This window comes from Rhinopithecus roxellana, chromosome 6 (genome assembly GCF_007565055.1).
Source record: "Rhinopithecus roxellana isolate Shanxi Qingling chromosome 6, ASM756505v1, whole genome shotgun sequence".
Taxonomy (NCBI): domain Eukaryota; kingdom Metazoa; phylum Chordata; class Mammalia; order Primates; family Cercopithecidae; genus Rhinopithecus; species Rhinopithecus roxellana.
Window position 1 is genome coordinate 49,474,520 of NC_044554.1, and position 8,541 is coordinate 49,483,060.

The 8,541-nt window shown below is 42.4% G+C and overlaps 1 long non-coding RNA gene across 1 annotated transcript in view; it reads right to left on the minus strand.

Moving 5' to 3' along the window:
- LOC115898337 overlaps positions 1-5,387 on the minus strand; it is a 129,789-nt gene extending 124,402 nt beyond the window's left edge. Inside the window, exon 1 of the long non-coding RNA XR_004058050.1 lies at positions 5,143-5,387. This is a non-coding gene — a long non-coding RNA (uncharacterized LOC115898337). The remainder of the gene's footprint in view (positions 1-5,142) is intronic.
- Positions 5,388-8,541: the final 3,154 nt, after the last annotated feature.

Consider the following 8,541-nt stretch of genomic DNA (forward strand, 5'->3'; position numbering starts at 1 on the left):
ACCCAAGATTTGCCATACCAGGTTCCTCTAGAGAAAAATTTGTTAAAAGTCAGTTTTAAGATTCAGATTCCCAAATCACTGTTCCCCTTTTGTATACCTGGGCAACCACCACTCTTTCACCCTAGTATTCTCTGGAAAGGATAAAACAGGATCACTGAGCTGGATACATCTATAGCACAGTTGAGACAAGGGTACTATACTGAAACAGGGACATTAGGTGAGCAAATGCTCTCCTCTCACGTGGTTTTTAGAACCTGGAACCCAGGCTTTTACCCTACAGGCAGATGAGTATAGTCTTTTCCAAGAACTCAAACATTCTAAAAGGAAGACATAAAGACAATATCAGATATTCCTCAAATAATTGGTCTAGCCAATCACTTTATAGTGAAGCCCATAGTTAACAAGTCCCATTCATGAGTTCAGAGTTTCCAGTCAGCCTTTCCATCTCTTTTGCAACAGGAGCAGGCAACAAGGAGCTTGCGACATCTGAGAATGGCACCTAGCATGGAAAATAAGACCAAAACAAAACAGGTATTTGGAGGAAGAAAACAATGCAAGAAGAAGAACGCTTTCCCAAAATGATATCAGTATTCTTAGGTTTATGAGAATATAATAATAACATACAAAACAACAGATTACTGTTTAAAATTACTCAAAAAAAAATTTTTTTTTTTGAGATGGAGTCTCGCTCTGTCACTCAGGCTGGAATGCAGTGGTGCAATCTCGGCTCACTGCAAGCTCTGCCTCCTGGGTTCACGCCATTCTCCTGCCTCAGCCTCCCAAGTAGCTGGGACTACAGGCGCCCGCCACCACGCCCGGCTAATTTTTTGTATTTTTAGTAGAGATGGGGTTTTACTGTGTTAGCCAGGATGGTATCGATCTCCTGACCTCGTGATCCGCCCACCTTGGCCTCCCAAAGTGCTGGGATTACAGGCGTGAGCCACTGCGCCCGGCCTCAAAATTTTTTAAAAGAAAGTTCTTGGAATTAAAATGACAATATCTGAGATTAAATGTCAATAGAAGAGGTGAAAGCTAAAATTTATTAAATATCTCAGAAAAGAGAGGAAATAAACCCATAGGTTAAAAACAAAAGAGAATGCCAATCCGGGATGTCTAATAACCAAGAAATAGGAGTTCTAAACAGAGAGATGTCATAAATGGGCGAAAAAAAATCAACAAAATAGAAGAAAAGTTCCCAAAGCTAAAGAACATGACTCTTCATATTAGAAAGACTCACCAAGTTTCTGTCTCTTTTCATATACTTTTAGAAAACTGAGCACAAAGAGAAGTTCCTACAAGCTTTTAGAGAGGAAAAAACAGGAGAGGAAAAATACTAAATTCAAAATATAATATTAGGAATTCAAGTTATTTTAGACTTTTCCATAGTAATTTTGGAAGCTAGAAGGCAACAGAGCAATGTCTTCAATATGCAGAAGGAAAATTATCTCTACCTTGGAATTCTCTATCTGGATACTCAAGTACAAGGACAACATAAAGACTTTTCAGACAAGCAAAGTCTCCAAATAAAGTTAATTTTCTATGTTCTGTTTTTCAGGAGGATGCTGGAGAATATGTCCTTCCAAAGTGGGAGGGTAGGCACGATAAAGGAAGACATGAGTCCAGGCAACATGAGGTGAAAGGTGACAGACAGGCAGAGGAGACCACCATGAGGACTGTAAAGGCAGACCCAGGATGGAGGGAGGTGCATCAAGCCTGAGTGTAAGTCCAGACTGGAGCAGGATATGAACCTCCAGGAGAAACTTTCTCAGGCAAGTAAAATTTGAGGATACTTGATGATGGAATTGAGAACAAAAAGCAAACAAAACAAGGTAATTGTTAAATCAATGGAAACAAAAATGTGTACAGGAAAGAAAAATTAATTGCAGTTTAATACATGATTTCACCACGAATAGCATTTGCATTGGCATAATACTTTAAACACTAAATATTGATTTTACCATTACAATAAAACTATACTGAAAAGTGGGAGACAGAAGGGGTTTGCCAGGGGAATGAAGGTGAGGAAGAACTAAGGGTTCATATTCCACAGTGGAAAGCACACATGCACACACACACGTGCACATGCACACACACATAAACACACACACACACACCAGGTAAAAGAGTTGAAAGTAGTTGCCTTGGGAAACAGGAATTGGAGGAGGATGGAAACTAAAGCCTCTATTTTTAAAAAAATAAACAGAGAAATATCTGGCGCTTTAAGTAGAAATACCTGGCTCTTTAGTCTAGATGCATATATCACTTTGATAAAATCTTAAGGAAAAAAATGAGAAAAGTCAAAAAGGAAAGGGGTACAAGTAAAAACAGTCAAATTGGTCCTCTTTGGTTTTCGTAAATGATGGTGCCTCCTAGAAGCAAAGATTCATTTTCCTCTCACAGTTAGATACTGGACTGCTGTCCTCTGTAAACAGGAATTAAAGTGATCTAATATTGCTCATAATTTTATTAGAATCTTCCAAGTGTGTGTTCTTCATAATTACTTGAAGGAAGAAAGGGCAGAAGACAATATGAGTCATGTTTCTAAAATGGCTTAATCATCTTGCAAAAAAAAAATCCTAATCCAAGATTTCCATTTCTCAAATAATAATTTTTCTCCTGATTCTTTTTATCTCCACCCTGTTCCATCTTATTTCCCCCTCCCATCCTCAGACAGACCCCACCCGCCACTCAGCAGCCCAGCCCTTCCTTAAGGCACCAGGGGTGAGGGGAGTATTGGTGGTGGTAGATTATGAAACAATTCTTCTTAGGGCAAGGCCAGAATGCGGCAACCTACATACTCACTCTTAGTGGTAGGACAGAACTGGGCATGGGAGGGTAAAATAAAGAGGTAAATGAAGAGGCATCCGCTGTCTTTCCAAAATAATGGGAAAACTAGCCCATTTCCTCTTAAACTCAATGGAGAAGGAGTTTTAAAAAGCATTCCCAATCTTTCAGCTCCTGACAACGCCCACAGAAATCCCTATCGTTTCACTTGCCTGCACGTGCAGAAATGAAGAATGTAGAGGAACTTCAGTGTGGCTAAGGTGGTGGCATTTCCAGCGGGGTAAAACTAGGAAGGGATTTCAGAGTGGCTGCAGGAGCACTAAGGAGTGAATGTGGAACCAATAGGAAATGAGCACCAGGCTCCCAGTAAGTCGGTTGATAGATGAGTTCATTTTCTTCCTCCATCAGATAATGGGAACAAAAGTAAGAAAAAAATGTTTTTTAAAAAAATCACAAGGCTGGCCGGTCGCGGTGGCTCATGCCTGTAATCCCAGCACTTTGGGAGGCCAAGATGGGTGGATCACGAGGTCAGGAGATTGAGACCATCCTGGCTAACACGGTGAAACCCCGTCTCTACTAAAAAATACAAAAAACTAGCCGGGCGAGGTGGCAGGCGCCTGTAGTCCCAGCTACTCGGGAGGCTGAGGCAGGAGAATGGCGTAAACCCGGGAGGCGGAGCTTGCAGTGAGCTGAGATCCGGCCACTGCACTCCAGCCCGGGCTACAGAGCAAGACTCCGTCTCAAAAAAAAAAAAAAAGAAAGAAATAAAAAACCACAAGACATTAAGTAGTTCCAGAAAAAAGATACAACCTCAAATTAAGCCAACATTAAATAAAAATCTAATATGAAGCTGACATTGTGCTAAACACATTCACATCCATCATTTTTGCATGTAATCTTGTTTAAGGATATCGTATGCACTCCAGGATTTGCTCTTTTTTATGAGATACACTGTCTATGCCTCTGTTTTTCTCAGAAAAATGTAGTGACGCTGCCGCCATTCTACATTTGCCCTGGATGGAACTCCATGATACCACCACGCTTCACGATATTTCACATTGCCTGATGGAACCCAAAGAAACCAGCTTTGTTTCTGTGCCACTTCTCAGTGATTAAACCTCAAACTTCGGAACCAAGATTGCTGTTCTGAATAACTAACAAGTGTTTTCTCACCTTCCCTGTTTTTCCTTTTTCCCATAATATTTCATAATTATATCACCAGGTGGCAATGAGTAAATACGCCCATGCAGGCAAATATTTAAAAGAATCAGAAAATAGGGTGACATTGCAAGGAAAGTTGCAAAAATAAAATGTTCATCACGACATTCTACCATTTTAAATTAATTTAGCATTGGTCTGTTAAAAAGTGCATATAATTTAGATTCAGAAGAACTGGGCTTCAGTTATACTTTTTCACTTTCTCAAGATGTAACCTAGGATAAATCTCTCCCTTGTTTTCAAATTTTATGTGTACAAATGTAATAAGAAGTACTTGGCAACGTCAGGAACATTTGATAAGGCAAGATACATAAAGATATGTGTGTAGCCAGGCACAGCGGCTCATGTCTGTAATCCCAGCCCTTTGGGAGGCTGAGACGGGTGTATCACCTGAGGTCAGGAGTTCAAGACCAGCCTGGCCAACGTGGTGAAACCCCATCTCTATTAAAAATACAAAAAGTAGCCAGGCATGGTGGCATGTGCTTGTAATCCCAGCTACTCAGGAGGCTGAGGCAGGAGAATCACTTGAATCCAGGAGGCGAAGGTTGCAGTGAGCCGAGATTACTCCACTACTCCAGCCTGGGCGACAGAGTGAGACTCCGTCTCAAAAAAATAAAATAAAAATAAAAATAAAGCGGGCCCGGGCGCGGTGGCTCACGCCTGTAATCCCAGCACCTTGGGAGGCCAAGGCTGGGGGATAAGCTGAGGTCAGGAAGAGTTCGAGACCAGCCTGGCAAACGTGGCAAAATCCTGACCCTACTAAAAATACAAAAAAAAAAAAAAAAGTTAGCCGGGCGTGGTGGCACATGCCTGTAGTCCTAACTACTCAGGAGACTGAGGAGAATTGCTTGAACCCTGGAAGAAGAGGTTGCATGAGCCGAGATCACGTCACTGTACTCCAGCCTGGGTGACACAGCATGACTCCATCTCAAATAAAAATAATAAATAATAAATAAAGAAGGAGGTATTCTTATTTCTTACTAACAAACATATCTCAAATCTGGTAACAGCATTGTCTTAATATTTTGAATCCTGCAATGGGCATCAAAGACTTTGAGCTAAATATCTTCCAAGTTCCCTGCCAGCCTAAGATTCCAGGATTCCGACTTTCTCTTTCTCAATCACTGTCTAAGTACTTACCTCTTTCCTTTTCATCAGTCTCTCTGGGACGAAGTCCAGCTTTACCATCTCTTCAAGAAATGCCTTCAAGCTACTGACAATTTTAAATTAAAATACCTTGCTAATCAATGAATCTAATAATAATAGCTTCTGCTTATTTTGTTCCTATTCTGAACCTGACATTTGTCTAAGTAGTGGCATCCCCATCCAAAAGCTGTCTTACCAGAGATTAAATCTCACAGTGTGTTTAGTTTACAAACAAGTCAGACTAGCTGAGGAGGCCCTTCTTGGAAGAGTAGGGTGAGCTCTTTGAGATCATGAGTGAGACACTCCTCTGAGAAGGCCCAGTCAGCGTGACCTCCCCTAAGGAAGGCTGGATTCCCAGAGATAAAAGAAAGGTCATAACTCTGGGTTTTCTGAGTGAACTGGAATTTGCTCCATCCCAGGTCTGGAGATCACATAGAGAAGAGAAACAGAAAATGAAACAGCCATCCTCTGGAGAAGTCACACTTCATGCCTCCGCCTAGTGAGAGCCCCTAAGTTGAAACAATATTCTTCCCTGAGGAATTGTCCTGACATGCACACAAAAAGGCATAGAGAAGGGTGCTCCTTGCCGCAATCCTCTAGAGGGGGAAAAGAGCGTAAGCATGATCATTAAATCATTGGTTCTTAATGTGAATAGTGCCTCCCCCTAAAAGGTATTTAGGAAATTTATGTGAGTGTTTGTGGTGGTCACCGTCTTCGGGATTACTATTGACAGTTATTGGTTGCAGCCAGGATGCACCACAAAACGAAGAATTTTACCCCATCCAGCAAGGACTTTGGGTGTCCTGCCAGGCATTCATGTGGGTGAAAAACATCTGAGCCAAGAATTTAACTACACTATATATAAAGTAATTCTTGCACACTTTTAATATACAATGACTCTCCTAAAGATGAAACCATCAAATAAATTGAAAGACTCTGGAACTTTAATTTGAATCTTTACCATGAGTTATTTATCATCTCAGAAAAATCATGAAGTTGATGGCAACACCACACACATTATTTAAATCAGTAACAAAACACACCTAAATCTGTCTAGATTTGGATCTGTCACATTCCCTTGCATCTCCCTATAGGGGCAAGCACCTGTCTATTTCATTATGTTATCTACTACAGTGTACCACTTACCTATCATATGTGAACTATTTATATATCAAAACGCAAATTATTTTTATTATAAATTGCTTTCCTTTATATTCTTATATTCAATTAGGACATCATATTGAGTTTTAATCATTTTAGGTAAATTAATAGAGTTTATGAATTTCAGTTCACCATAGTATGGGGGTCATTCCCCCAACATTTTTTTTTTTTTTTTTTTTGTGAGACAGAGTCTCGCTCTGTCGCCCAGGCTGGAGTGCAGTGGCCGGATCTCAGCTCACTGCAAGCTCCGCCTCCCGGGTTTACGCCATTCTCCTGCCTCAGCCTCCTGAGTAGCTGGGACTACAGGCGCCTGCCACCTCGCCCGGCTAGTTTTTTGTATTTTTTAGTAGAGAGGGGGTTTCACCGTGTTAGCCAGGATGGTCTCGATCTCCTGACCTTGTGATCCGCCCGTCTCGGCCTCCCAAAGTGCTGGGATTACAGGCTTGAGCCACCACGCCCAGCTCCCCCAACATTTTTGTAAAAGGAGGCATTGGTCCAGACACAGTAACTTTTTTTTTTTTTTTTTTTGAGATGGAGTCTTGCTTTGTCACCCAGGCTGGAGTACAGTGGCACCATCTCAGCTCACTGCAACCTCTGCCTCCCAGGTTCAAGCAATTCTCAAGCCTCCGCCTCCTGAGTAGCTGAGACTACATGTGCCCACCACCATGCCTGGCTAATTTTTGTATTTTTAGTAGAGATGGGGTTTCGCCATGTTGGCCAGGCTGGTCTCGAACTCCTGACCTCAGGCCATCCACCCACCTCCGCCTCCCAAAGTGCTAGGAATACAGGTGTGAGCCACCACACCCGGCTCAGACACATTATGTTTAATTACATAAAATATGATACGTTATACTGTGGAATACCCTGCCACAGTTAAAAGGATTAGCTAAATCTATATATACTGATGTGGAGAAAGCTCCAAGACAGTCAAATTAAGAAAAGTTGTTTCAGAAAAATGTATACAGCGTGTACAGCTGATATCAATTATATAAAAATCTATACATATAAAAACACACTATGCGTAATTAGAGAGAAAGAGACAAAGAAAAAGCATGGGGGGAAGTCTGAAAGTTTAAAAATAAACTGATACCCAGGGGATTGAATCAGGAATGGTAGTTAAGGTGAATTTCTGCTTTATTTGTAATGCTGGAATGTGTACAAAGAGAACGTATGCAGGTATTCATTACATAAGTGAAAAAAAAAAAAAAAACTGGTAAAACAGAAATGTTGAAAAGAATTGCCAGGAAAAAAAAGCTGTGCTCAAGCTTTCATGGTTGTCACTCAGTATTCCTGGGTGACGGAAACAGTCCCACTGAAGAGTGGCTTTCTATAGGAACAGCCTCTTGGCATAGTGTCTACCAGAAGATGCTGGTCCCAGCATCTCCTGGTTACTGGAGGGAGCTCACCGAGCCTGGCATTCTTGAGCCTCTCTGAGCCCAGCCCACAGCACCCTGATGCCCCACAGCACTGGGCAGCCATATCAGACCCCTGCATTCTTGTGCACACTGCCCTTTGACTTAAAACCCAGCTTAGTCCGGGTGGCGCCCTCCACTGAGTATAACCTTGGGGGAAGGAGCAGTCCAGTGCTGAGGTGAGCCAGGCCAGTGAGCAGCATTGCATTATCATCATTAGCCATAAAGAAGGCATGGAGCTTCACTGGCTTTTGGGTTTTAAAGCAATTACTTTGCAGCCATCAAACTGGGCTCCCACCCTCTTCCAGATCAAGACTCTAATAAGCATTAGGATACCCAGAGACATAAGAGGATCGGGGGTGGAGTACCAGAGGAGAGTTAGAGTGAACTCCTGGGTCTCCTGCCATTGCTATAAGGTGGAGGGCTTGGTGCACTCTGAGGAAGAAGGAGGCACCGCATCCTACATGACTATGTCATAGCCATCTCAGGGGTTATGGTCAGCATAAAGAACTCCCTTACAGAAGCTCATGGGGCTCATTGTCAATATCAACTGCAACAGAAAAACTAGAACTCACCTTCTGGTAAGGCAGCTACAGCAACAGACCAGTATATTTCCCAAGCCCAGTTTGGAGGAAGAGGTTTTATACATAAAAGATCAATTTGTACAGTCATTTCCCCAGGTCCCCCCAGCGTGGGGGACAAATGACACATCGCAATGGCACTAGGCCCTGTGCGCCCTGCCAGCTTGGTCTGTGGGTCTCCAGATCCAGCCCTCTCATGGGCATCCAGCCCCTGCACAGCTGTCCCGGACTCTGCTCCC